Genomic DNA, 27,812 nt, shown 5'->3' on the forward strand with positions numbered 1-27,812 from the left:
TAGGAACATGTCGACTCTCATGTGAGTACATGCGCAAATTATGTTCGTCTGTGCGGCGTCGACCCAGGCGTCTCGAGCCAAGTGTAGATTCCACCATGACGCAGTATGATAAAAATTGTTAATCCTCGTGTAAATCGTGAAAGAATTGAGAGTATTCATACGCACTACGTTGTCCTTGGACGTTTTGGGTGGGGTGTCCCTAACAGCACGACATCAACCACTACAAACTCTACGGTTGGGAAGTCTTTGTCACTTCGTTCCTAGTTGCCATCACGATGTCTACTGGAGTGTAGTCGCCAGCTGTGTCGCCTCAAAAGGCTCTGTGAGGCTGGTGGCGAGAGACTAATATGAAGCATGCGTAACACTAAGGAAAGGGTAGAAATTAAGGAAATGCATTCATTATAGTAGTTGGTTGCAGTAGTGAAGTTGTGTGGAAGGAACTAGCTGTGTAGAGCCTAGCTGTAGAGAGGTAGTGAGGGTTGTACTTGCGTGGTAAAGTTGATGACATAGGGGACCTCTGTTAGAGGAATGGGTCACCTGGGTGGCTCCCTTTCTAAGCTGAGCAGCCTTAGAAAGGGAGCAGATTGTGCCACGTGAACGAATCCTGATTCGGTAAATACTGTTTCTGCTGACGAGTCTTTCCTGGTGACTTTGACGGGAATTAAGCGGCTTGATTAAGGAAGGGTTGGCAAACGTGGTGATGCTGAGCTCTCAAGCGAGGAAGAATTGATCCCAGAATCAGGAAGGGGAGCCAAGGGGCATGGCTCGCACCATTGTGGTGCAAGCCAAGGGCATGGCTATAGGACGTGCAACTGAGGCACGTGAAGCAGAGGAAAGGGGGGAACAGACCTCTGAGGCTCGTATGAAAGGAAGAGAAGGTGGGAGGGGCATGGAGGCCTTGGCCACTTCACGTGCAAACAACCTCGGAACCCATGTAGAGAGAGGTGAAGATGGTAGAGGATGGAATGGAGTAAAGGACAACAACAGATAGAAAGTGCCTGGGCTTAACCACACTACTAGATACAGGAGCCTCGCACTAATCTGACCACAAGGCCGTCTCGCAATGAAGTGCGTGTGTGCGAATGTGCATTCCGCTGCCCGACAGACAGGACATGAGTTAACCCGAGAGCCTCGCATACTGAGTGCGAGTGCGTGTGCGCGCATTGGGGCACATTGGAGCGAACGGAACTATTCGTTTGTTAGTGCAGGTGTAGGTGTGCCGTGTGAAAGGCACACAAGAACAAAGTAAGTCTGTATTCATTACAAAGTGGTGTATTGGCAAGACTGAAGATTACGAGTTAGTTTGCTGGTCATCCTGATTTACCGAAAATGACCTTACTAAGGTAAAAGGAAAAGTCATTATGTCTCGTCTTAACGGTTTAGTTACAGCTTCTCAGTTATAACAGTTATAGAACCTCGAGTTGAAAATTTCATGTCACCCAACAGGCTACTTACGACCATCCCTGCAAGCCACATTTGGCCCGCGGGCCATGAGTTTGACACTCCTGAGTTAGGGGATTCAAAGACTCCCCTCAGGGAACATGTGTATTGGCGCTTCAGCCTTGGGGGGATTTTCCTGTGGTAAGGAGGGCAAGGGGCATGTGTCCATGCCTTTGGGCATGCATCCCGACCCGCTCTTGTTACTGAGTCCTATGTGCGAGTCCTGGCAGCCATCTCACCTTGTGGCTGTCGGGGCGGGAGCGGGAGGTTTCTTCCAGACTCACCGCTGGTTGACTCCTTCGCTGGCAGCTGGTGGCGGGTATGGCCCGACTCTCGGTCCCCCTATCACTGCTGGCGGGCACAGGATGTCTGCCCGCTCCCTCAGCCGGCCACCCAATCGGCCGCACCGTGTCCCGCTCACCCACAGTACCGAGCACCCTGTTCTCGCCCTCGTGGAGGTGTATGATCTGTCCTCGACGGTTGGCCTTTCACGTTTTGATTGTCATCACCACTATCTTGGTGGGATAGCATAGGATGGTGAGACCAGTTCCATGCTGACTCGATATATTGAGTTGATCCAATCAGCATCGGACTCGGGATCATGTGGGTGAGATCACTCTCAATGCTCAATGCAGGACGTCTGTTCACGACGCCTCTTCATCAGCACAGACTGTTCACGACATTACGTCCGCTCACCGTCACAGTAAATCCTTGTTACACTGTTTCAAGATCAAGTGTAATATGCATACATAAGAACAACAAGGTAAACGCATGTAGATAGCCAGACGGGATTGCTTCTGGCGAGTATAGAAAGCCTTCCTTGATTCAGAGTTAAATGTTCCTTTTGCCTGTTATAGGTAGAGATATACGGCTGGGTTTAATGTTTTGCTTTCACGGTTTGTGCCTTCCCAGAGGTCACAGTGTGGAGTGCCCGTGTCCTCGCGCCGGGGAATAGTGTCTGTGTCCTCGCTCTGGGCGAGACAACGTATTGTAAGTGTCCTCGCGCTGGACAAATACACCATGTAGTGCCCGTGTCCTCGCGCTGCGCTGGTAAGACACTGTGTAGTGTCTGTGTCCTCGTGCTGCGAAACACTGTAGAGTGACTGTGTCCTTGTGCTGGCGAAACACTGTAGTGACTGTGTCCTCGTGCTGGCGAAACACTGTAGAATGACTGTGTCCTCGTGCTGCGAAACATTGTAGAGTGACAGTATCCTCGTGCTGGCCGAACACTGTACAGCGAATGTGTCCTCGTTCTGGCGGAATACTATAGACCAGTGGTACTCAAGTGGCAGACGGCGGTCCAAATCCGGACCGCCGATAGCTGTTGTGCGGACCCTGGTACACACACACACTCTCTCTCTCTCTCTCTCTCTCTCTCTCTCTCTCTCTCTCTCTCTCTCTCTCTCTCTCTCTCTTGGTTTCGGGAAACACATCCACGACGAAAATAGGACACTTGCTTTGCAACTATTAAGCATTGCAACTTAATGAAGTAGTTCACGACAATTTCTAAAACTTCAGTTATACCTGAAACATCGATATTCACCCTAGTCTGCATAAAGTTGCAGTGCATGTTCTGACAATGTTTGGATCTACTTACAGTTGTGAATCTGCTTTTTCTACAATGAATTTAGTGAAAACCAAATACCCCTCTAGAATGACCAATGAACACCACCAATGTCTGAGATTGGCTGTCACATCCTTTGTTCCAAAGTTCAAGGACATTGCAAAGAACAAGAAATGTAACTTTTCACATTAATGAGCATTTGCAAAATTCAATCATTCTGTGACAATTGTACTTGAGTAATGTTTACAAACTTTACGTTTTCAGTTAGTGCAGTACCGGCATTATAATGAGTTTAAAAGATATTTTCTTTGGATTTCTCTTTGGCAATTAGAAAAGATTTCTTTGCAAACATAGTAATAGTACTATTATTATTATTGTAGAATATATTTTTTTCTGAAGTTGGAATTATGAATAACTTTGAAGTTTAAACTTGTGTACTTGTAATTTGAAATAAAATGTTTTGCATTCTTATGTGTATCAGATTTATATCCCTATTTTATAAATCATCACTCGGACCTTTAACATATAGAAAACTGTGTTCTTGGACCTTCACTAAAAGAAGTTGAGTATCCCTGCTATAGAGTGACTGTGTCCTCGTGCTGGCGAGACACTGCGTAGAGTGCCTGTGCCATCGCGCTGGCGGAACACTGGTGTGTTCTCACGCTGGCGAGGCACTGTAGAATGACTATTCTCGCGCTGGAGGGGCACTGTGTAGTGTCTGTGTCCTCGTGCTGACGAGACACTGCATAGAGTGCCTGTGTCCTCACGCTGTTGGAGCACTGTACAGTGACTGTGTTCTCGTGCTGGCGAGGCACTGTGTAGTGCCTGTGTCCTCATACTGACGAGACACCAAAGTGTTGGGTCTATGTGCTTGCAGAGACTAGACACCAGCAGGATGAAGGGGGTCTATGTGCTTGCAGAGAATAGACACCAGCAGGATGAAGGGGACTATGTGCTTGCAGAGACTAGACACCAGCAGGATGAAGGGGGTCTATGTGCTTGCAGAGACTAGGCACCAGCAGGATGCAGGGGGTCTATGTGCTTGCAGAGACTATGTAGTGCTGGAAAAATAATTATGTATATTTCTACTTTTTTTTTAGGCTAAGGCCCATGTAATGTGCGGGGATGACCAGAGTCTCAGTACCATGTGACTAACCCCCCCCCCTTCCCCTCCTCTCCTCAGTGTCCTTTTGTCCTTGCTTTCCCCCCCCCCCCCTCTCAGCGTCACTGTGTTGACCACTTCTATAACAAATTTACCCCGTGAATAAACGTAATTTCTCCTGCTTGGCCAGGTTATAGAGGCGAATTTTTCACCTAATCCCAGAGAATGGGGAGCCCTTAATACGATAAAATTAATTCTATAATGGTAAGGTCTTAAACCAGCTCAAACAAATCCCAGATAATTACGCCGCGCCAATGAGGTTGACGAATCTAATAAGTCTTCTTTGCTTCGCCGTCCTCTTACCCCTGTTGCTACGCAAGCCAGGAAGAGATACCAGACTTTGACTAATTCCCCAATTGATTTCAAAAGTCCATTGAATTAAACTTCTTAAAGTAACAACTATAAAGTAAACAGTAACTTAATTATTCATATTTTTCATCCCTGAACTCACAACCTAGTCGCCCCCCCCCTAAAACAAAGTTATAACTCTTAATAAATTTCCCCATTGGAAACCTTTATCCTTAGTTTCCCGCCGATTTCCTCACAAGCAAAGCCAGACCCTCTCGGATTCTCCTCAGGTGAGCATGCAGTCTGATAATCTCCTCCTCCATTTCCTGTAATATTAAGTAAGTGCTTGTTTAACAATAATTTTACTAAAGCCAGACTCTCTCGGATTCTCCTCAGACCCTCTCGGATTCTCCTCAGATATTCCTGTTGATAAACTATTTCTGAGTGGATAGATATTCGCATTTTTTTTCGTTCTTTTTTGTTGGTTTTCTCCACAGGACTAGTGAAACCACCTGGTTCGAGATCACCGTGTGAGACTGTCCTCAGGTCTATACATACTTTTTGGGTATGTTTGTTATTTATTTATTTATTCTCTGGTCTCCCCCGCAACTCAGTAGTCGCGAAAATATCTCCATCGTAGGTTTATGTAACTGAAGAGTACGCTACCATTTATTTTGTATTTCTGAATTCCTTTCTTTTTATTATTATTATTCGGTTTATTCCATTATCAATTAAAAATCTTTTAATCCAGTGATAGGATTTGTAATTATCGCCTGCCACAAGGGAACATATCACCCCCCCTTAGGGCACGAAACTGGTGGCAGCGGTGGGATTTATTTCGCGACTAACCGAAAGAGGTGGAGACTGGAAATAAGTGAATGGATGGGGAAGTGTGCCTGAGTGGTGTGTATAGACCTGAGGGATATAATTGCAGGCAGTGGTGGCTTCCGATATGTGTTGACTATCGTAGATCACTTTAGCCGATTTGTGAAGTTCTATCCACTCAAAAACAAACTATCAGAGGGAATTGTAGAGGCGCTGCAGCAGTACATTACCGACTTCGGGACTCCTCACTCCATCGTCCTGGACAACGGGGGCGAGTTCACCTCCCAGATCTTCCAACAATTCTGCCAGCAACACCTCATCACCCTCTGTTACACCACTCCCTACCACCCGCAAGGGAACGCCATCACCGAACGACTCCATCGCACGCTCAAATCCATCTTGGCTTCCATGTGCCGAGGTTACCCGCTACGGTGGCCTCGCCTACTCCCTGTGTGTCAGGCCACTATGAATGCCGCCGTCCATACCAGTATCGCCCAACAACCTTTCTTCGCGTTTTTCTCCCGGCATGCACCCCGAGTGGTGGGTGCCAGGCTACCCGCAGTTGATGGTGACGAGCAAGACGTGGATGTGGTCCGCCGGCTGATCCGGGAAACACGCGAGAAAATGACTCGGAAATACCGTAATGCGGCCAACAGGAAACGCAAGGAGCAGAAGGTAGACATTGGGGCGTTGGTGTGGGTGAAGCGAGAAACTACAGAGTCAGGAGTGTAAGAAACTGTGTGTTCGTTGGGACGGCCCATATAAGGTGGTGGAAGTTTTAAGAGGAGGCGGTGGTTATGTGGTGAAAGACCCTTTCTCAGGAAAGATGGTGCAAAGAGCGGCAGAAAAGATCAAACAGTTTCACAGTGAGGAAGAGTACGTAGTTGCAGCTCAAGACACAGTGTTCCAACCTGATATAGAAACTGAAGTGTTACCGCCTAGAGTGCGTAACCGTCCCAGACGCTATATTGAGGAATGTTAATGTCGCTGGAAGAACGGTATAGAAAAGAGCAGAGTGCTTGGGGTAAATAGAGTCCCCCCCTTACTTTTGCATGGTCTGGCTGGACTGGTTGTAATGAATCGTGGTATGACGGGTATGGGTACTATGTGAGAGGTGATGTAAGAATTTGAGAAGGAATAAGGAACCACTTTAATTCGCAGACTACTACTGCACTCGACAACCCGTTCGGGCCATACTGTGGTGGATTACTTCAGGACGTGGCGAGCGCTTCGCGTAATCATCTGTAGTATCTCGTGGTGTGAATGAATGTGTGGATGAGTAAATGACTGTTCGAGTGGAAGGAACCGAGTACTGGGGTGGCTGAATCTCGTTTCAGAGAGTGACGGAGTGACTTAAGGTTAAGTCCTCACACCACAGGAGGTCAAGAGGCTGGTTGGGGTGGAATTTCTTTTCTTTTTCCTTGAGATGAGAGAAAGAGCCGAGTTATGTCTCCAAGGGACATTGTGGTGATATGGCCCACAAGCCATTGTATGGGAGAGAATGTCAGAGTTATTTCCCGACAGAGATCACGTGCAGTTCGTCAGCCTGGCTTGGTTGTGTGGTGGTGAGGGGAGGTTCTAATTACTCGGATGTGAAGGTGTTATTTTATTTTTTTTTTTTTTGGTAAGGAGAAAAGAGAGAGGTGAAAAATTCTAGAACGGATGAAAGGCTCGTGTAGTGCTGGAAAAATAATTATGTATATTTCTACTTTTTTTTTAGGCTAAGGCCCATGTAATGTGCGGGGATGACCAGAGTCTCAGTACCATGTGACTAACCACCCCCCTTCCCCTCCTCTCCTCAGTGTCCTTTTGTCCTTGCTTTCCCCCCCCTCTCAGCGTCACTGTGTTGACCACTTCTATAACAAATTTACCCCGTGAATAAACGTAATTTCTCCTGTTTGGCCAGGTTATAGAGGCGAATTTTTCACCTAATCCCAGAGAATGGGGAGCCCTTAATACGATAAAATTAATTCTATAATGGTAAGGTCTTAAGCCAGCTCAAACAAATCCCAGATAAATACGCCGCGCCAATGAGGTTGACGAATCTAATAAGTCTTCTTTGCTTCGCCGTCCTCTTACCCCTGTTGCTACGCAAGCCAGGAAGAGTTACCAGACTTTGACTAATTCCCCAATTGATTTCAAAAGTCCATTGAATTAAACTTCTTAAAGTAACAACTATAAAATAAACAGTAACTTAATTATTCATATTTTTCATCCCTGAACTCACAACCTAGTTGCCCTCCCCCCCACTAAAACAAAGTTATAACTCTTAATAAATTTCCCCATTGGAAACCTTTATCCTTAGTTTCCCGCCGATTTCCTCACAAGCAAAGCCAGACCCTTTCGGATTCTCCTCAGGTGAGCATGCTGTCTGATAATCTTCTCCTCCATTTCCTGTAATATTAAGTAAGTGCTTGTTTAACAATAATTTTACTAAAGCCAGACTCTCTCGGATTCTCCTCAGACCCTCTCGGATTCTCCTCAGATATTCCTGTTGATAAACTATTTCTGAGTGGATAGATATTCGCATTTTTTTCGTTCTTTTTTGTTGGTTTTCTCCACGTGACTAGTGAAACCACCTGGTTCGAGATCACCGTGTGAGACTGTCCTCAGGTCTATACATACTTTTTGGGTATGTTTGTTATTTATTTATTTATTCTCTGGTCTCCCCCGCAACTCAGTAGTCGCGAAAATATCTCCATCGTAGGTTTATGTAACTGAAGAGTACGCTACCATTTATTTTGTATTTCTGAATTCCTTTCTTTTTATTATTATTATTCGGTTTATTCCATTATCAATTAAAAATCTATAAAAGTGTCAATATTTGTATTTCTTTTAATCCAGTGATAGGATTTGTAATTATCGCCTGCCACAAGGGAACATATCACCCCCCCCTTAGGGCACGAAAACTAGACACCAGCAGGATGAAGGGGTCTATGTGCTTGCAGAGACTAGACACCAGCAGGATGAAGGGGGTCTATGTGCTTGCAGAGACTAGACACCAGCAGGATGAAGGGGGTCTATGTGCTTGCAGAGACTAGAAACCAGCAGGATGAAGGGGTCTATGTGCTTGCAGAGACTAGACACCAGCAGGATGAAGGGGATCTAAGTGCTTGTATGCTTGCTAAGGCCACCACCAGGGACTGAGTTTGTTTGCTTGCAGAGGTAACCACCAGGGACTGAGTTTGTTTGCTTGCAGAGGCAACCAGGACTGAGTTTGTATGCTTGCTTACAGAGGCAACCACCAGAGACTGTGTTTGTTTGCAGAGACAACCACCAGGAACTGAAGTTGTATGTTTATTACAAAGGCTACCACCAGAGACTGAGTTTGTTTGCCTGGTGAGGCTACTACCAGGGACTGAGGTTGTTTGCTTGCTGAGGCTACCACCAGGGACTGAGTTTGTATGCTTACAGAGTTTTATACCAGAGAACGAGTTTGTATACTTGCATGCTTGCGGAGATCAAACACCATTAGGGAGTCTGCTTGTGTGCTGGCAAACACTGGACACCATCAGGAAGGGAGTTTGTGCACTTGCAGGGATTAGACATCATCAAGGAATAAGCTGGTGTGCTTACAGAGACCAGACACCATCAGGAAGTGAGCGTGTGTGCTTGCAGGGATCAGGCACCATCAGGGTGTGAGCTTGTGTGCTTGCAGGGAGCGGACACAATCAGGGAGTGAGCTTGTGTGCTTGCAGGGAGCAGACACAATCAGGAAGTGAGCTTGTGTGCTTGCAGGGATCAGACACCATCAGGGAGTGCATTTGTATGCTTGCATAGGCTAGACATCACCAGAGGGTGAGCTTGTGTGCTTACAGGGATCAGACATCATCAGGGAGCGAGCTTGTGCGCGTGTTTGCAGGGATCAGACACCATCAGGGAGTGAGATTGTGTGCTTGCAGAGACCAGACTTCATCAGGAAGTGGGTTTGTGTGTTTGCAGGGGATCAAGACACCACCAAGGGTGGTTAGACACCACCAGAGGATGAGCTTGTGTGCTTGCAGAGGCTAGACACTACCAGGGAGTGATTTGTGTGCTTATGGCTGTGTACTTACAGAGGACAGAGGCGAAACGCTATCATTGGTTGCCTGCAACGACGCTCAAGCGAGGGAAGTGAGTGTCTTGGACTAAGTTACCTCGCATGAACACGAGTGGAAGCAAGGTCACTCCTGATGGACTCTTAACTCTTGGAGCCGAACTGGACGTATTAGACCAGGGGGAGGACAAGGATTCTTCAATGTGACCACCGAGTTGTGGGAGCCTCACGAGGGGGAGGACAAGGATTCTTCAATGCTTGCACATGACCACCGAGTCACAGGAGACTCACCAGGGAGAGGACAAGGATTCTTCAATGCTTGCACATGACCACCAAGTCACGGGAGCCTCACCAGGGGGAGGACAAGGATTCTTCAATGCTTGCATGTGACCACCGAGTCACGGGAGCCTCACCAGGGGCGAGAGAAGGAGAAAGACCACTAGAGATCCTGACATCTTTGAACGTTAACCTTAACCTTTTGAAACTCTGTGCTTACAGTTATGTCGCTATACATCGGCCTGAGGACTGACACGGTGGTAATGAACAGAGAACCTTCATGAACTGAGAACATTGCAACCTTAAAACAGATAAAAAAAATCTGTCACCAAACCAACCATATGCTTGAGCCACACAAGATCTCCATTTTCTGAGCTTCCATTGTCTCTGGCTGAACAAGCAAAACTCCCTGAGATTGAAATTCAGTGGCGAACAGCCTTACATACTGACTGGCATCAAATATCTGAAGGTGACATACCTCAGGATGGTTCAGTGTTCTGGTCTAAAGCTGTTACATTAAAAAATGCAGGTGGAGAATTTTATATAAAAGATTTGGCAGAATTTGCTCTGAAGGTGTACAGCCTTCCTATTAGTAATGCCACAGTAGAACGCATATTTTCAAAGGTAACTGCAGTTAAAACTAAAGTGAGAAATCATATGGGTTTAGGACTCTTTACAATCAAAACTGCCCTGGAAGAAAACGGCATTTGCTACAATACATTTGAGCCTCCAGTGTCCATGCTGCATTATGATTCATCTATATAATTATATAAAGATGAAAAAATAGAGAAGAGGAAAACTTGCTGCACTCATTGCAGCTTATCTAAGAAAATCTCTAGTCTCATGCTTTTGATAAGTATAATAATTTAAACATCTGACCTCATAATCTTTAATCTGTATAATCTAATCTTTAATCTTTACGTATGTATACACATGTGTGTGTGTGTGTGTGTGTGTGTGTGTGTCAACAGGATTTGGGCTACTTTCTCTGTGAATTTGCTACTTTTAGGGAATCCTTATGCTACTTTTGATGAGTCTGATCTGGCAACACTGCTCACAGGCATGGTGCTTGATAGAGAAACCAGTCAGAGAGGGTAGGGGCAGTTTGGAGGCAAAGCGTAAGTGGGTGTGGATATTTTCCTATAGGTTGACCTTCTTCTTCCGGTGCCTCATGCCTCCTGGCCGACCCTCATGCCTCCTGGCCTCACACCTCCTGACCTACTTTTCCTTTCAAATCTTTGTCTGCCTTGTCCCTCCTATCATTACTGTTAATCCCTCTTTGACCCAGGCTGCCTTCTCAGGTTTTATGGTCATCTTCTTGTTGTGGATTGCTTGGGTCCTGCGTCCTGTGTCTTTCACTCCGCCCTGCTGCCTGCCTATTTCTTTGAAAAGGTCTCGTAGGAATCTTGGCAGCTTGCAGCCCGGGGTAGTTGTAAGGTTCCAAGGTCCAGGAGACCTGTGTAAAATGAACGTGCCTGAAAATGCCTGTTTCTGAGACACTTACAAATAGCTGAACTTCTCTTGTCAGCTTGTGCTCCTTGCAGGCTCTGCACCTGGTTGTCCTGCTGGCTTTTGTGTCCTGCCTGCCAGTATTGCTGCCATTACTGTGGTACATGCTCCTTCTGCTGCTGTTTCCTGGTTAAGTTTCCCTTCCTTCCAACCTGCCTAATTGTTCCACCCATCTTCCCTGCTGTCTACGGCTTTGGGATATGATTTGGTGCACTGTTGGTGTGTTGCCAGTGCAGTGTTAATGTGTTTTTGCCAGTGCAACATTACTTTTGCAATTTATTTTGGCATAGCAATGCCATTTGCTTTGAGGCACCCAGTAATAGTGTTTTCCTGACCTGTAATTTGCTCTTCTGATGTCGTGGTTGGTGTAAGCCTCTTGATTAGTGTTTACATCACTTATTTTACTGCCTCTGTGACTGGCTTCAGCACAGTGGTGTTTAACACAAAATGAGAGTGTCCAGAGCTCAGCTTCCAAGTGCTGAATACTATGCTAACTTATGTCATTGTTTGTGTTACAGTCTCGCATCTAAGTCCCAGTTTACACTACACCGTTTTTATGGATTCTGTTTCCGTTCACCATCCAATAATGACATTACAAAAATGGAGTCTGTACTGAACAGAGGAGTTCACTGACGTCTCTGTATCCAGTTTGTCAATATGACCACGTGGAAAAGAGACTTCCTCAATAAGGAATTTGTACACTTCTTGCCACTTGCTGCTTGCAGCCAACAAAGAGAGGCCAGCAAGGAGAAGACTGTCATTTATTGCACAGTTAAGAAATATAATAACTACAGACTAGTGAATCCTATAAGGAACAGTGGGAACAGTAGTGTCTACTATATCAATGCATGGAGCCATGCTAGTATTTTCCAGTTGTCTGCTTGCCAGTTATTAAAACACTGTCATCACCATAGCTGCTGAGTGAGGCTTGTTGTGCTTCTGCAGTTTGTTGGGCTGAAACCTGTTCAGTTTATCCATGTGCTTATGCTTACATGCTTTGTGGTGTTGCCGCAACTCTTGCTGGGACCCCAGTTACTCATTTTTTTTTCCACAAAGTTTACAAACATTAAATTTACAGTACAACATTATTACATTTTTTTCATATACTTGAGTACTATACCTAGAACATTCAAAATATCAGTACATGCAACACTGCCCGTCTCTGTATAAAGTTAAACTTGGTTCATTTTTTCCACTTGACAGTGTCCATTCAAGCAGAGGCAGAAATGGAGTCTGGTTCCCACTACAGTCGCTTGAACAGAAACGGTGGTGACAGCATTGTTGGACAGTACGGAAACAGAATCTGTAAAAACTGGGCCCAACATGGTTAAGCATGAATTACACATTTATACACATATTTCATATTCCTATTTTTTATTATTTGTCTTTTGTTAAGGCAGTATACACACATACATATACTTATTTCATCTCCATTGCTTGTCACCTGCATGTCACCCAGTGCTTGCATCACTCCATATACATTTGTGAGGCATGAAGACATACCTTAAAGATGTTCCTGAGCATTATTATACAAGTATTTCATGCAGCTATGTACACTGCCTCCCTCCCAGTGCCTCGCATTAAGGAGTCTGACCAGCCCTGCCTCAGGAACTACATGTGCGGCTTTATGCTGCTCTCCACCACTGTACCAGTTATTATTAACAAACGGCAAGCTCCCTGGGCACCCTTGGAGTACTACCAACACCAACAACAATCAAGATTCTTACTAGAAAAAAGATGTTCACTAGGCAACCAAGACCAGTGACAGTCCTCATCTGAAGATGAGCTCTAAGCCTTCTTGATGGGAATAAAATGTGGTGTGTGATCATAAATTACATTTGCCCTAACAGATGTCTGTAACTCATTCACAGTTAGGGGAGCTGTTTAATCTTTCTCAGGAAGGCACACATGATGAATGATTGTGTGGTGGCAGGATGGAGGGATGGCTGCAGCAGCCAGCAGGGTGGAAAGATCAATGATGGTGACATTGATGTTAAGCAGTTAAATATGGAAGAACTGGCAATGGGAGTGGAAGTGTGGACTTTTGGAGCAGTGCACGTGGACCAAGAGTGTGGTGTGACTGAACCACAGGTGGGTGAGGTCAGCATCTAGGGTTCACGATGAGTGCCAAACCCACAGCTGGGGTAAGCTTGCGTCCATGGTGGTGGAACAGAGGTGCTCAACCTGTGGAGCTGTGACCCATTATTATTTACATTTGTATTATGCCACTACATTTACTGCATCACTTGCATCTCTCCCTTTACTTGCTGGGGTGCTTTGTCCTAAGTTAATCAATTTCCCTTGGCGTACTAAAGGTGGATATTGCATTCAACAAACCTTAGCTTTTCAAATTCAAACTGAAACAATTTATTAGTCATACTAGGAGAATATATATATATTTGATCCTATACATAATTTCATCATATAGTATATACATGGCTGGGGCTATTAAATCACACATTTTTGAGAGGTTCCTTAAAAATATACCTTGCAATAGATAAAACTTGCATTTTACGGTCTGTCTTTAGTGTAGTGTTAATATACAATCGGGGCATTCGCTATGGACTGAGTTGCTGGTGACTGACAGCTGTTTTAATGCAGGGGTTGGTCAATGCTCCCACAGTTCTCTGGAGAAGCACATTCTAAAACCACCTCTTGTGATCCATCTTGATGTACTGTACTTAAATGTTACAAAACGCTGATCCCAAGTGTTTATGCTAACATAATCCACGGGATCTGGTGATGCATATTCTACAGAACTGTTATTGTAAGCTACTAGGCTCTCAGTGTTTTCACATTTAATTCTAGTCTCATGCTACATTTGAAGCATTTTCCTCTGGTTTCTGCAGGGATTAATATTTTATTTGGCAAATCCCCAAAAGGGTCGAGCGAGTATTATTTAGGCTGACGGAATATTGGGGCAGCCAAAACTACACGGAGAAGATAGGACTGGTCGATATCTGACACGCCAACTTCTCCAAAAATATTAAACAAACCTGAGGCAGGAGATGGTAGTTTGTAGTGCTGTTGTAAAACCCCAGTCTATACATGTGTTGTGGTTGATTGTACTAACATATCAGGAAAGAAGAGCCAAGGTGTGAAAGGATGGGTTGTATTTCCAAAGAAGAAAGTGGCAACTCAGGAAAGACATTGGGAGATAGGATGTAAACAGACAAGAGGCAACTTAGGGAAGACATTGGAAAACTCTATGTCAGCAAACAATCTTCACCAGTGTCCCATTAAGATTTGGCATCAAAACATTGTTGTTTCTTTCATATGCACCAGGATTTATATACGGATATGTTAAATGTATGCTCTATTTGCCAGAACATTAGATGCATTTTTTCTTGAAAAAAGGAGAGAGAGAGAGAGAGAGAGAGAGAGAGAGAGAGAGAGAGAGAGAGAGAGAGAGAGAGAGAGAGAGAGAGAGAGAGAGAGAGAGAGAGAGAGAGAGAGAGAGAGAGAGAGAGAGAGAGAGAGAGAGAGAGGGGGGATGGATGAAAGGAGGGAGGGAAGGGGAAGGATGGCAGGGGAAGAGAGAGAGAGAGAGAGAGAGAGAGAGAGAGAGAGAGAGAGAGAGAGAGGGGGGGGGGATGGATGAAAGGAGGGAGGGAAGGGGAAGGATGGCAGGGGAAGAGAGAGAGAGAGAGAGAGAGAGAGAGGGGGGATGGATGAAAGGAGGGAGGGAAGGGGAAGAATGGCAGGGGAAGAGAGAGAGAGAGAGAGAGAGAGAGAGAGAGAGAGAGAGAGAGAGAGAGAGAGAGAGAGAGAGAACATACTCAACCATTATTTAAAAGTCTCAATATCCTAAACCTTGCTGATTTATCTCAACTCTCCATTGCATCATTCATGTACAAAACATTAAATTTAAGTAATTACAATACACAATCTTTTCACAATTACTAAACTCGAAACCAGTATTCACTCTACATTCCCAGACCTAATTTAACACTGTTCAAACACTCCACCATGTATATAGGACCTAAGATTTGGAATTATTTACCAGGTGATATAAAACAATCAAAGAGTCTATCTTGCTTCAAAACAAAATTAAAGAGTCATTTGTTATATGCTTATTAGTTATACACATGTTATACGCTTGTTATATGTTATAAGTTATACGCTAGCTCATCAGACATTACCCTCATGTACTAGTATCATTACAGTAGTCAATAATTCATGTGTAATGGCAATAGTGAAAAGTATATCTAATAATATACTATATTTTACTTCGGCAAATCACTTGTCTGCTAGATGGTGCCGTTCACATGAGATACACTACACTTCGCCACACAGTCAGTTACTGCGCAGACACCACACAAGTCGGACGTCGGTCTCGCCTCCTGTTAAGTTGTTACGACTTCTGTTATCGGTGAGTGATAAGAATATTAAAGTTTTCTTGTTTGGATTGTGTATTATGATTTCCATTACCTGTTATAAGGGTGGAATATTGTCTTTAATTATCCGTTACCTGATTATAGGGCGGAGTATTGCCTATGGATATCCGTTACCTGATGAGGGCGGAGTGTTGCCTATTTGAATCCGTTACCTGAATTAAGGGCGGATTGTGGACTATAAATATCCGTTACCTTGTATAAGGGCGGATTATTGGTTATATGATATCCGTTACTTGATATAAGGCGGATTATTGGCAAATATGACCATATTTGGGCACTCGTGAGCCGACATAGGTGCGAGATGGTTCCATCTTGTTACCCATTATTGGGGCAAGAGAAATATTGCCTTATTTACAAGCCCGGGGGCAATTGACTTCCCAAATTACTGTAACGCTCCTTTTTATTTTTTCTGTGTTTCTTTGAGTCTCCCCAATAATTGTTTTCTTTTGTAGCTTGCAGTGAAGAGGAGGATAATAGCGGTAATTAAAGGTTTAGTGATTATATGAAAAAAGTATATTTATAAGGCGTGTATTCGTGGGAGTGATTTAGAAGTCTTGAAACATTTGTTATAAATAGTCTTTACTTATTTCAACTGTGGTTTTCTCTAATCAGTGGTAATACGAATAATAGGATTACATCATGTTGCGTCAGCCTACCAGTAACTCATAAGCTTATAAAATATGTTAGTAATTTAGAATTCAATTATTAACTTCAACTAATGTCCAGCCTATATGCTCACCGTGCTAGCCAATTATTCCTGCATTTTTATTTAAACTCACGGTTCAGTAAAATTATTTGTGAAAGAAGAGAGAGAGAGAACTAGCTAAGGTTCCAATAACTTCAGAGGCCTGGGGGTGGGTGTTGAGGGGGAGAGCACAAAATGGCGTCTCCCTTCCCTCTGGCAACAGGTGGGTCTCGTAGCTCTGAAATATTTGATTTTTCTTTCATTTAGAAGTGGATATTACTGTGCTCATGTTTATTATTCATGTCTCTAGTGAAGATATAGTGACTGTACGTGTTGACAGAATGGCGTCTCCCTTCCCTCTGGCAACAGATAAATAGCCGGTGTTGGTCCCACGTGGAGACAGGCCACAGAGTCTTGGGAAAGTGTTAGCCATGTAATGTTTCTTTAGTCAAATATAGTCTACTGTGAATGTGTTGTGAGCAATATTATTGCCGTAGAGAAGTGATGGATGAAGGCTGTGACGCTATTTAGGGATATAACGGTGCCCAGAATCAATGGTACTCTTGAAGAGTTATAAAAGTAATTATTTTCTTGTGTGTTCGTAGTGTTAAGTAACGGAGTATACTGTAAGTGTATATGCCATACCAGAATTTCAAGTGCCTTTTTTGTTTTTTTTTTCTAGATTAACCACTCAATAAAGTGTCATAGTGGGTCAGTCAACCCAAAGAATCCCATCAGTATTATTCGTTTAATTGTTTTTGCTATTTTTATGTTCCTCATAATAAAGCCACACTGTAGGTACTGTGTGATAATTAACCTCTCCCGACCCTCTGGCCATGACGATGAAGGCGAGAACCATTACCAATCAAATTTTTTTTTTTTCTTGTGTGTGTGCGTGCTTCACCTCTTCTCTCTTCCTCTTCTTTTTTTCTTCTTCACCGTGAAGATCTTTGCCTCGTCTCATTAGACATCTGATCGGACCGGTGAGGAGGAGGGAGGAGGGTGGGGGTGGCATTACATTACTAAAGGGAAAAAATTTTATTTGGGCTCTCTCGTGAGCCGACATAGGTGCGAGATGGTTCCATCTTGTTACCCATTATTGGGGCAAGAGGAATATTGCCTTATTTACAAGCCTGGGGGCATTTGACTTCCCGGATTATTATAAGGAAGGAGTTTTTGATTTAAAGTTACCCTGTGTGTGAGGTTAAGGCACCCGTGGGGTTATAAAAGGAACTGCTGTTAAAAGGGGTGGCATCTTGTTAACATTAACCGCCATGTCTAGGACGCCTTCTGATGCTTGCCCCAGTCCTGAGAGATTCAGAACTACCAGCATGCCACGCACCTCAGCTAAGGTATAGGGACTACACAAGAGGAGTAAACATGAAGAAAGATCCAGATCTAAGAGCCGTTTTACTCGTCATGAGAGGTTAAGTTACTCTCGGTCACCTTCTGTAGTGCTGGAAAATTAATTATGTATATTTCTACTTTTTTCCTAGATTAAGGCCCATGTAATGTGCGGGGATGACCAGACAGTCTCAGTACCATGTGACTAACCCCCCCCCTTCCCCTCCTCTCCTCAGTGTCCTTTTGTCCTTGCTTTCCCCCCCCCCCCCCCTCTCAGCGTCACTGTGTTGACCACTTCTATAACAAATTTACCCCGTGAATAAACGTAATTTCTCCTGCTTGGCCAGGTTATAGAGGCGAATTTTTCACCTAATCCCAGAGAATGGGGAGCCCTTAATACGATAAAATTAATTCTATAATGGTAAGGTCTTAAACCAGCTCAAACAAATCCCAGATAATTACGCCGCGCCAATGAGGTTGACGAATCTGATAAGTCTTCTTTGCTTCGCCGTCCTCTTACCCCTGTTGCTACGCAAGCCGGGAAGAGATACCAGACTGACTAATTCCCCAATTGATTTCAAAAGTCCATTGAATTAAACTTCTTAAAGTAACAACTATAAAGTAAACAGTAACTTAATTATTCATATTTTTCATCCCTGAACTCACAACCTAGTCGCCCCCCCCACTAAAAACAAAATTATAACTCTTAATAAATTTCCCCATTGGAAACCTTTATCCTTAATTTCCCGCCGATTTCCTCACAAGCAAAGCCAGACCCTCTCGGATTCTCCTCAGGTGAGCATGCAGTCTGATAATCTCCTCCTCCATTTCCTGTAATATTAAATAAGTGTTTGTTTAACAATAATTTTACTAAAGCAGACCCTCTCGGATTCTCCTCAGACCCTCTCGGATTCTCCTCAGATATTCCTGTTGATAAACTATTTCTGAGTGGATAGATATTCGCATTTTTTCGTTCTTTTTTGTTGGTTTTCTCCACGTGACTAGTGAAACCACCTGGTTCGAGATCACCGTGTGAGACTGTCCTCAGGTCTATACATACTTTTTGGTTATATTTGTTATTTATTTATTTATTCTCTGGTCTCCCCCGCAATTCAGTAGTCGCGAAAATATCTCCATCGTAGTTTTATGTAACTGAAGAGTACGCTACCATTTATTTTGTATTTCTGAATTCCTTTCTTTTTATTATTATTATTTCGGATTATTCCATTATCAATTAAAAATCTATAAAAGTGTCAGTATTTGTATTTCTCTTAATCCAGTGATAGGATTTATTATCATCGTCTGTCACAAGTGAATTTTTTTTTCGTGGGCACTAAACTTCCCCTTCTCCAAAATACGATGGTGAAGACAGCAATGCGCCTTCTTTGGGCATGATTATGGATGCTTTGACTGAGTTGAGGAAAGACATGGACAAGCTTAAGAAGGAAAATGGGGCTGTGAAGTCAAAAGCAGTTCATAACAATGCTCCCCTGTAGGTGTCAAATAATACTTTGATGCCTGATTCTCAGGAATCACAGGCAAGATTCTTTATAATTGTTTAACCTATTTTTTCCTCCTGCTCTGATTTCATCCTACTATTGTGCTAATTGCTTTTCCTTTCTTCTTTCTACGGTCAAGGTGGGTGAGGTTGTCATCTGGCAACTTATAGCGCTTGCGCTCGTCCCACTCTGCCTTCTCCGTTATGTTTAATAATAATAATAATAATAATAATCTGGATTTAGAACTCCACTGAGGGAGGACAGTGATGAGGAAGAGCAAATCCAGAGGGATGTTCCTCATGATAGTATATTGTTACAAGGTGCTAAGAATTATGGACCCATGGAAACTGTCTCAAAAGAACTTGACAAGGAAATTGCTGCAATGGTGAACCACCTGTTTATTAATGGCATGAGGCAGGAAGATTACAAAGCCATTGTAGAGGATGAGGTGACATTTAGACCAAATAACTGCCATGCATTAACTCAAATGGATTGCAACCCACGGGTCCTGGACGCACTGCCTGCAGAGGCAAAGAAGGCAGACTTCCGCTTAAGGGAAGTGGGAAAAAAGATATTACCAAGGCAGCTACTATTGTTGTAAAATCGCTTACTGTGCTAGACAAGGTGGCACGTGATGAAGAGCACCAAATTATTGCAAATGAGGTGGCCATGCTCAATGGTGCATTAGCATTATTGGGTAATGCCCACTACAGAAATAACTTGAACAGGCGACATATCATAAAGAGGGACATTAATCCCAAATATTCTCATTTGTGTGCTGACAAGGCTCCCATGACGGGTCTATTGTTTGGGGATGACCTGTCACAAGCCAACAGAAATATTGAGGAGGCAGAAAGGCTGAAAACCAAATTCACTTTTAAGAAGCCTACATCTTGGACTGCAAGCAGTGGCAGATTTGGTGGAGGTAAACAATGTAACTTTTTTGCCAAGGCCTCCTCCTGTGGATTCCCATCCAGATATCAGCTGTATGGTTTTAGCAGGATGCCCTCCAGTGGTGAACACAGGCGCTCCTACCCTGCTCAAGCTTGGACAACAAAAAACGTGAGAGGCCAGGGTCAACTTATCCCCCGGCATTAACCCAGGTGAAAGAACAATTTGAGGCTGGGCAACTTCACAAGTTTATCAATAAATGACGTGTGATTACAAGTGACCTGTTCATTTTGGATATGGTGGAACATTGTCATCTGAATATAGATGAAGCTAATATCGGATATTTATTTAGAGAGGATATACAGTATGTCTTTAGTGAGGAATAAGACAGAGGATTATAGGATGGTGTTAAATCTTGAAAACTGAACAGGCATGTAGAATATACTCGTATTACAGTTGCTTAGTCAAGGAGATTATATGGCTTCTATAGACCTTAAGAAAGCCTATTATTCAGTAAAAATTGCAGAGGAACAACAAAAATATCTGTGTCTTAGATGGTTGGATAAGATTTACCAGTTCACATGTCTACCTAACGGGTTTTCGGATGGTCCTCGTCTATTTACAAAACTTCTGAAGCCAGTTTTCTCTACACTTAGGCATAAAAGCCACAACATCACTAGTTATATTGATGATTCGCTTCTGTATAGTAGCTCTTTGCCGAGAACATTCAGTTGTTGCAGAGTGTAGGTTTCTGCATAAATGTGGAGAAATCTGTTTTAAGTCCCACTACGCGTATTGAGTATTTAGGTAACGTGATAGATTTGGTGGCCATGACAGTTACCTTGCCGGTGCGTAGGAGAGATGAGATTATACAGCATTGCTCTCTTTTAGTCAATAGACAAAGAAAAAAAAATAGAATTGTGGCAAGAGTGATTGGCCTGCTGGTGGCAGCAATCCCAGCTGTAGAGATGGGGAAGATGCAGTATAGGAGGATGGAAAGAGCAAAGATCAAGGCTTTGGAAGAGGCATGTGGAGACTTTAATAGATGGATGAACATTACAGAGGAGATCAGAACAGATTTAAACTGGTGGATTAAGGAATTGGAGAATCAAAACAGGAAAATATTCAGAAATGCACCAGATACTGAGTTGTTCACAGATGCTTAAAATCTAGGATGGGCAGGTTGCCAAAATAGCATCACTACCAATGGCAGATGGTCCCCTGAAGAGGTGCGTTCGCACATTAATGCGTGAATTATTGGCTATGTTATTCTCATTGAGATCTTTTACACATCTCCTTAGAGGTTTACACGTCAGGGTGTTATGTGATAACACGACAGTGATTAATTAAGTGAATGAGATGGAAGGTGTTAAGTCAATAGTTTGTGATGACATTAGTAGGAACATCTGGGAATGGTGTCTTAGTAATGGGGTATGGCTGACAGCTTCCCACATACCAGGCAAATGTAACGTCATGGCCGACGAGGCATCACGTTACTTTAATGACGGACATGAGTGGCAGCTGAATGAGATGATATTTAAGGAATTGTGTTCTATATTTGGGAATCCTTGTATAGACCTAGTCGCTTCATGTTTGAACAAACAAATGACTCCATTCTGTGCATGGACACCAGATCCAGAGGCTGCATATATTGATGCAGTTACAAATCCGTGGGCTAAATTTAAATTGATTTACCTCTTTCCTCCCTTCTCTCTGATCTCTAGATGTCTGCTGAAGTTAAGGGAGGAAAGGACCAGAGGATGGATCATAGTGCCACTTTGGCCATCACAACCGTGGATGGGGGTGCTCCTTCGGATGCTAGTAGACGACCCTCGGGTCATACAGAGAAGGAAAAATGTGCTAATGCATCCGTCAACTGCTGAGGAGCACCCAATAATGAAACACACAAATTTGATGGCTTGTCAGTTGTCCGGAAACAACTTGGAGAACGTGGCATATCTAAAGAAGGTACGGAAATCATTATGGCCTCTTGGAAACCAGCAACAGGTAGACAATACAACACTCACATCAAGAGGTGGACACTCTTTTGTAGTAGAGGGAACATTAATCCCATTGCACCATCTATAGCAGATATATTAAACTTTCTGTCTCGTAACTTTCAAAGGAATGTGGGTTATGAAAGCATTAACATGGCGAGAGGGACTCTATCTGCAATAGGAATTATGGTGGAAGGCTGCAGAGCGGGCAATCACCCACTTGTCAACAGATTTCTGCGGGGAGTCTTCAACTTACGCCCTTCTACACCCAGGTACGCAACGACCTGGGATGTGAAACTTGTATTACAAAAGATAAGACTCGTGGAACCACTACACAGCCTAACACTGAAAGACTTATCGCTAAAAATGGTGATGCTGATGGCAATGACACAAGCAGCCAGGATCCAAACTTTGCACTTATTGTTGGTGAATATGGCATTTGGAGAAGAATCTGTTTCAGTTTTGTTAGGAGGTAACATCAAGCAATGCAGGCCAAAAATTTAATGTTCGTACTATTGTATTTAAAGCTTATCCTCAGGATTACAGATTGTGTGTAGTTAAGGCTATGAAAGAATATATAGAAAGAACTGAGAGACTAAGGACAGAATCTGGAAATGTAGATGGGAGACTACTCATAAGTTATATAAAACCCCATAGGGGTGTTTCTAAGGACATGGTGGCAAGGTGGCTTAAGACCATGTTATGTAAGTGTGGGATTGATACCAAGAGGTACACAGCAGGTAGTATTAGACCTGTGTCAGTGTCTAAGGCCAAGACACTGGATGTGCCTACTGCCACCATCATGGCAAAAGCTGGTTGGACGCAGGAAGCCACATTTGCTAAATATTATAATAAGGATATACAAGGGGAAATAGACCCTTTTTCAAGAAGCAGTGCCAGGCTCAGTATAATGTAAGGTTTGAAATGTTATCAGCAGTAAAAATCATGTTCTATTTTCATAAATGACAATGGGGTTTTTGTAATAGGAACTTTTATTTACACCTATTTACAAAATGTGAAATTTGACAGAACCCTTTACATACAACACCCACATGACTTTAAAATCTCATGTGAACGGCACCATCTAGCAGACAAGTGATTTGCCAAAGTAAAATTACAGAAGTACATGAGACTTACCGTAGGTTAGTTGAAATGTGCTTCGGATTTTGTGAGGCACATCGCGTCTGCTAGATGGTAGAGTTCACATGCCCTCCACTCCCTCCCTTTGTTAATTGATGATTCTTGGTTTACACAACAAAAATTCAAGGACTGGAAGGGTTGGGAGATAATATTTCATGTGGGTAATTGTATCTTTAAAGACTGACTGTGTGGCGAAGTGTAGTGTATCTCATGTGAACCCTACCATCTAGCAGACGCGATGTGCCTCGCAAAATCCGAAGCACATTTCAACTAACCTACGGTAAGTCTCATGTACTTCTGTAATTTTCTTGTATCTTATTTATTTAACATTCTCCTAGTTTTGATAAATTCTTCATGCATTTACATTGTATTATTAGCCTCAGTATCTTTATTCTTCTTCTTCTTCTTCTTATTATTATTATTATTATTATTATTATTATTATTTATTATTATCATTGTTATTATTATTATTATTATTATTATTATTATTATTATTATTATTATTATTTTTATTATGTATTTGTTAAAGTGCTATTTTATCTTCTGTGCAATTTCTTCCAAAATCAGTATTATTAGGTATTAACAAAGGTAATTTGTGCTTCATATGAGGAGTTCCTTTAGACTTAGCAACTTATTTATATTTTCATATACCCATATTATTATTATTATAGGTATAAATTTAGATTTCCTGTTATTGCACAAGGTAAAAACTCAAGGATAATTCTTCATTATATGGACAAGTGTTTTATTACTCTAATATAAAGGATTAAATGTTTCTTCTTCTTTCTTTTTTTTTTTTTTTTTTAAGTTACTTTTATAATTAGTCCTAATATATAAATATATATAATTTTTTTTTTTTTTTTTGTCTGCCCATAAAGCAGTTGCTTGCTAAGGGCTGTTTGTTTGTTATAAAATTATATTAAGTTCTTAACTGTAAAATGATAAACATAATAAAGTGTTTAAAGAGAGAGAGAGAGAGAGAGAGAGAGAGAGAGAGAGAGAGAGAGAGAGAGAGAGAGAGAGAGAGAGAGAGAGAGGGGGGGGGGGGGATGGATGAAAGGAGGGAGGGAAGGGGAAGGATGGCAGGGGAAGAGAGAGAGAGAGAGAGAGAGAGAGAGAGAGAGAGAGAGAGAGAGAGAGAGAGAGAGAGAGAGAGAGAGAGAGTTACATAGAAAAACAGGCCACAACAAACCTTGCAATCCTCACGAGGTGGCCTGACCTAGGACTACTAAGGTGATATTAAAAGAAAAGGACAGGAAAGCAGAAGGCTCTCTCCCCACACTACACTCCTTCTGGCATGAGCCATACAGGAAAACATGTTGGAAAGAAATACCTTACAGAGCTAAAGAAGAAAAACCTGAAAGAAATTTTATAACAAAGAAAGAAAATGGATAAAATGAGCTGCCCCCCATTTCCTGAAGGTAAGACAGTTAACCACTAACAAACAAACACTATTACCCATGGATTGCAGAAAAAATATTTGTCAAGACAGTGTTTAAAAATCTCTACGGTATTGCAGTCTATCACGTCATGAGGAAGCCCATTCCATTGATTTACCACTCAGTGGAAAAAAATTATTTTTTGATTCATGAAAGTTGAAGGATTTCCTAACAATTTGGCAACTGTTTCCTCTTGTGTAATGTGAAAAATCTAATGTGAAATATTTACTGCAGTCCATGTTATCAATGCCTTTGATAATTTTAAGCACCGGTATTAAGTCACCTCTTAGTCTTTATGCATTTATGGGAATAGATTTAATTCTTTAAGATGTTCTTCATATAATTTGTGTCTTAGGCTTGGTATAATGTTTTTTACTCTCCACTAATTTATTTTTTTACTCTACACTAATTTTTTTACTCTACACTAATTTATCAATGTATTTCTGGTAATAGGGACACCATGCTTGAATGCAATATTCCAAAAGGGGATAGAATAAAGAATTATACAAAGTGAGGATTGTATCCTTAGATTTATATTCAAAAGATGTGCCGATTAAGCCAATTGTTTTATTCACTTTCTTTACAACTTTTAAACATTGTTGGCTAGGTTTTAGGTTACTCAATATTGTTACTCCTAAATCTATTTTGCTGTCAACACTTTTAAGTTGGGTATTATTTAAAATATACTTTGATTTCTCATTTCTATGCCTTATGTGAAGCATTTTGTACTTATCTGCATTAAAACTCATTTGCCAGGTTTGCTCCCACTCTGACAACTTGTCTAGTTTTTTTTTCTGCATTTCTATTACTTCTTCGTTAAACTATGGAATTTGCTATTTTGATGTCATCAGCAAACTTCAATATCTTACTGGTAACACCACCATCTATGTCATTTATATAAACAAGGAAGACAACAGGTCCTAACACTGATACAGGGATCAGTCTTAGGACCTGTTCTTTCCACTCCACTGGTTATGTTAATCTTAGATGCTTTTCCATTTAATACTACTCTTTGTTTATGGTTGTTTAGCCAATTTTCTGCTCATCTCAACACATTGCTTTGGATACTGTGTGATTTTATTTTAATCAGTAAATGTTTGTGAAGGACTTTGCTGAAGGCCTTTTGAACACCAAATGTTATATCTACCACTTTACTTTTGTCATATTGGTTGAGAACATCATAGAAGAAATCTAAGAAGTTCGTCAAAGAAGAATGTTTCTTGAAGAAGTCATGTTGTGTATTTTTAAGTAAGTTGTTTTCTTCTAAGTGATTAACAATAGAGAGAGAGAGAGAGAGAGAGAGAGAGAGAGAGAGAGAGAGAGAGAGAGAGAGAGAGAGAGAGAACACACACACACACACATATGGTACTGCACAGCCACAGCATTGTATCACATCATGTGAGGACAAAACACATTCTTTTAGGGATTTTGGTGAAATTTTTGCTGAAAAGCTTTTGATAGAGTCTGGCACAAAGCTTTGATTTCTAAACTATCCTATGGCTTCTGTCCTCTCTATAACTTCATCACAAGTTTCCATTCTGACTGTTCTATTACTGCTGTGGTAGATGGTCACTGTTCTTCTAAATCTATTAACAGTGGTGTTCTGCAGGGATCTTAACAAAACTTCTTGTCCTATCCACTCCTTTGCTGATGATACCACCTTGCATTTTTCCATGTCTTTTTGTAGATGTTCAAACCTTCAGAAAGTAAACAGTTCATGCAGGTAAGCCATATCATGCCTGACTTCTGATCTTCCTAAAATTTCTGATTGGGGCAGAGAAAACTTAGTATTGTTCAATGGCTCAAAAACAATTCTTCCATCTATCAACTCAACACAACCTTCCAGACAACTATCCCGTCTTCTTCAGTGACACTCAACTGTCCCCCCTCTTCTACACTGAACATCCTAGGTCTGTCTTTTACTTGTAATAAAAAATAGAAGCTTTACATCTCATCTCTAACTAAAACAACTTCTATTAAGTTTGGCACTCTGTGTCATCTCTGCCAGTTTTCTCCCCCTCCCCCCTGCTGCTAACTCTGTAAAGGTAAGTTTGCTGTAAGTTTGCTTCACATGTACAGGGGAGAGGGGATAGGTTCCACTCACACCACTCTTTTAGATAGGGTGGAATCAAAAGCTTTTCGTCTTATCAACTCCTCTCCTCTAACTGACTGTCTTCAGCCTCTTTCTCATCACCACAATATTGCATCTCTTGGTATCTTCTACCATTATTTTCATGCTAACTGCTCTTCTGATCTTGCCAACTGCATGCCTCACCTCCTCCTGCAGCCTTGCTGCACAAAACTTTCTTCTTTCCCTCACCCCTATTCTGTCCACCTCTCTAATGTAAGAGTTAACCAGTATTCTTAGTCATCCATCCTTTTTTCTGGTAAACTCTGGAACTCCCTTCCTGCTTCTATATTTCCTCCTTCTTATGACTTGAACTCTTTCAAGAGGGAGGTTTCAAGTCACTTATCCTATGATTTTTTTATCATTCTATCTGACATCCCTATGGGAACTGGAGTTAAATGGGTCCTTCTTTGTATTCAAAATTTTTGTAGATCTTGGTCAGTCACTCTTACATGACACACACACACACACACACACACACACACACACACACACACACACACACACACACACACACACACACACACACTTTTCTTTCAGTAAATTTAAGATGAAACATCATACATTTTTTACCACAAAACATCCTTGTAAAATAGGGGTGTGTCTTATGCAGAGGTGTGTCTAATACACCAACAAATACAGTAATTTAAATGGATAATGTAAGGTCATTTAGAGAGGAAAAACAGTACTCATCCCAAGGTGATGATACATCCCAGATCCAAGATAAAGTGCATAGTATTTAGCTCATTTTGCCCTATTTTATGTTCTCTGCTTGATGATGATGGCTAAAAATGTTGCTAACATTTTATTCATTGGTTTAGTAACAAAGAAATGACAAAGATTATTTTCCAGCTGACCAACTTTTATGTGTAAAATTCAGTCAGCTGGTGAATCTGGTAGTTTTTTTCCAGACCATAGCAAATCTCCCAGTTGTATACTAATTAAAATATAACATCTTCAAATAAACACATCAAATGCTTCACTGAACTAACAACTGATGAATCTTCCTTTCTTGCAGCAGACTCCTGTGTAGTGGGATGGCAGCAAAAAACAAGCCCACCTCAACCCACAACTGTCCTCTGCTCTGAATCTTAAATGACAAAATTTACTGTAATTTTGTTTTCAGCTTTCTCAGAAGACATATGAATATACTTGAAATGGATACATTTTTAAGACATATGTATGTTAAATA

At 42.1% G+C, this 27,812-nt stretch overlaps 1 long non-coding RNA gene across 1 annotated transcript; it reads left to right on the forward strand.

The window, feature by feature from the left end:
- Window positions 1-14,775: 14,775 nt before the first annotated feature.
- Window positions 14,776-27,773, forward strand: LOC135115181 (uncharacterized). The gene is made up of 3 exons (XR_010275842.1): window positions 14,776-15,472; window positions 23,233-23,333; window positions 27,639-27,773. It is a non-coding gene; the product is annotated as an uncharacterized LOC135115181 (long non-coding RNA).
- The last annotated feature ends 39 nt before the right edge of the window (window positions 27,774-27,812 follow it).

This window comes from Scylla paramamosain, chromosome 29 (genome assembly GCF_035594125.1).
Source record: "Scylla paramamosain isolate STU-SP2022 chromosome 29, ASM3559412v1, whole genome shotgun sequence".
NCBI lineage: Eukaryota > Metazoa > Arthropoda > Malacostraca > Decapoda > Portunidae > Scylla > Scylla paramamosain.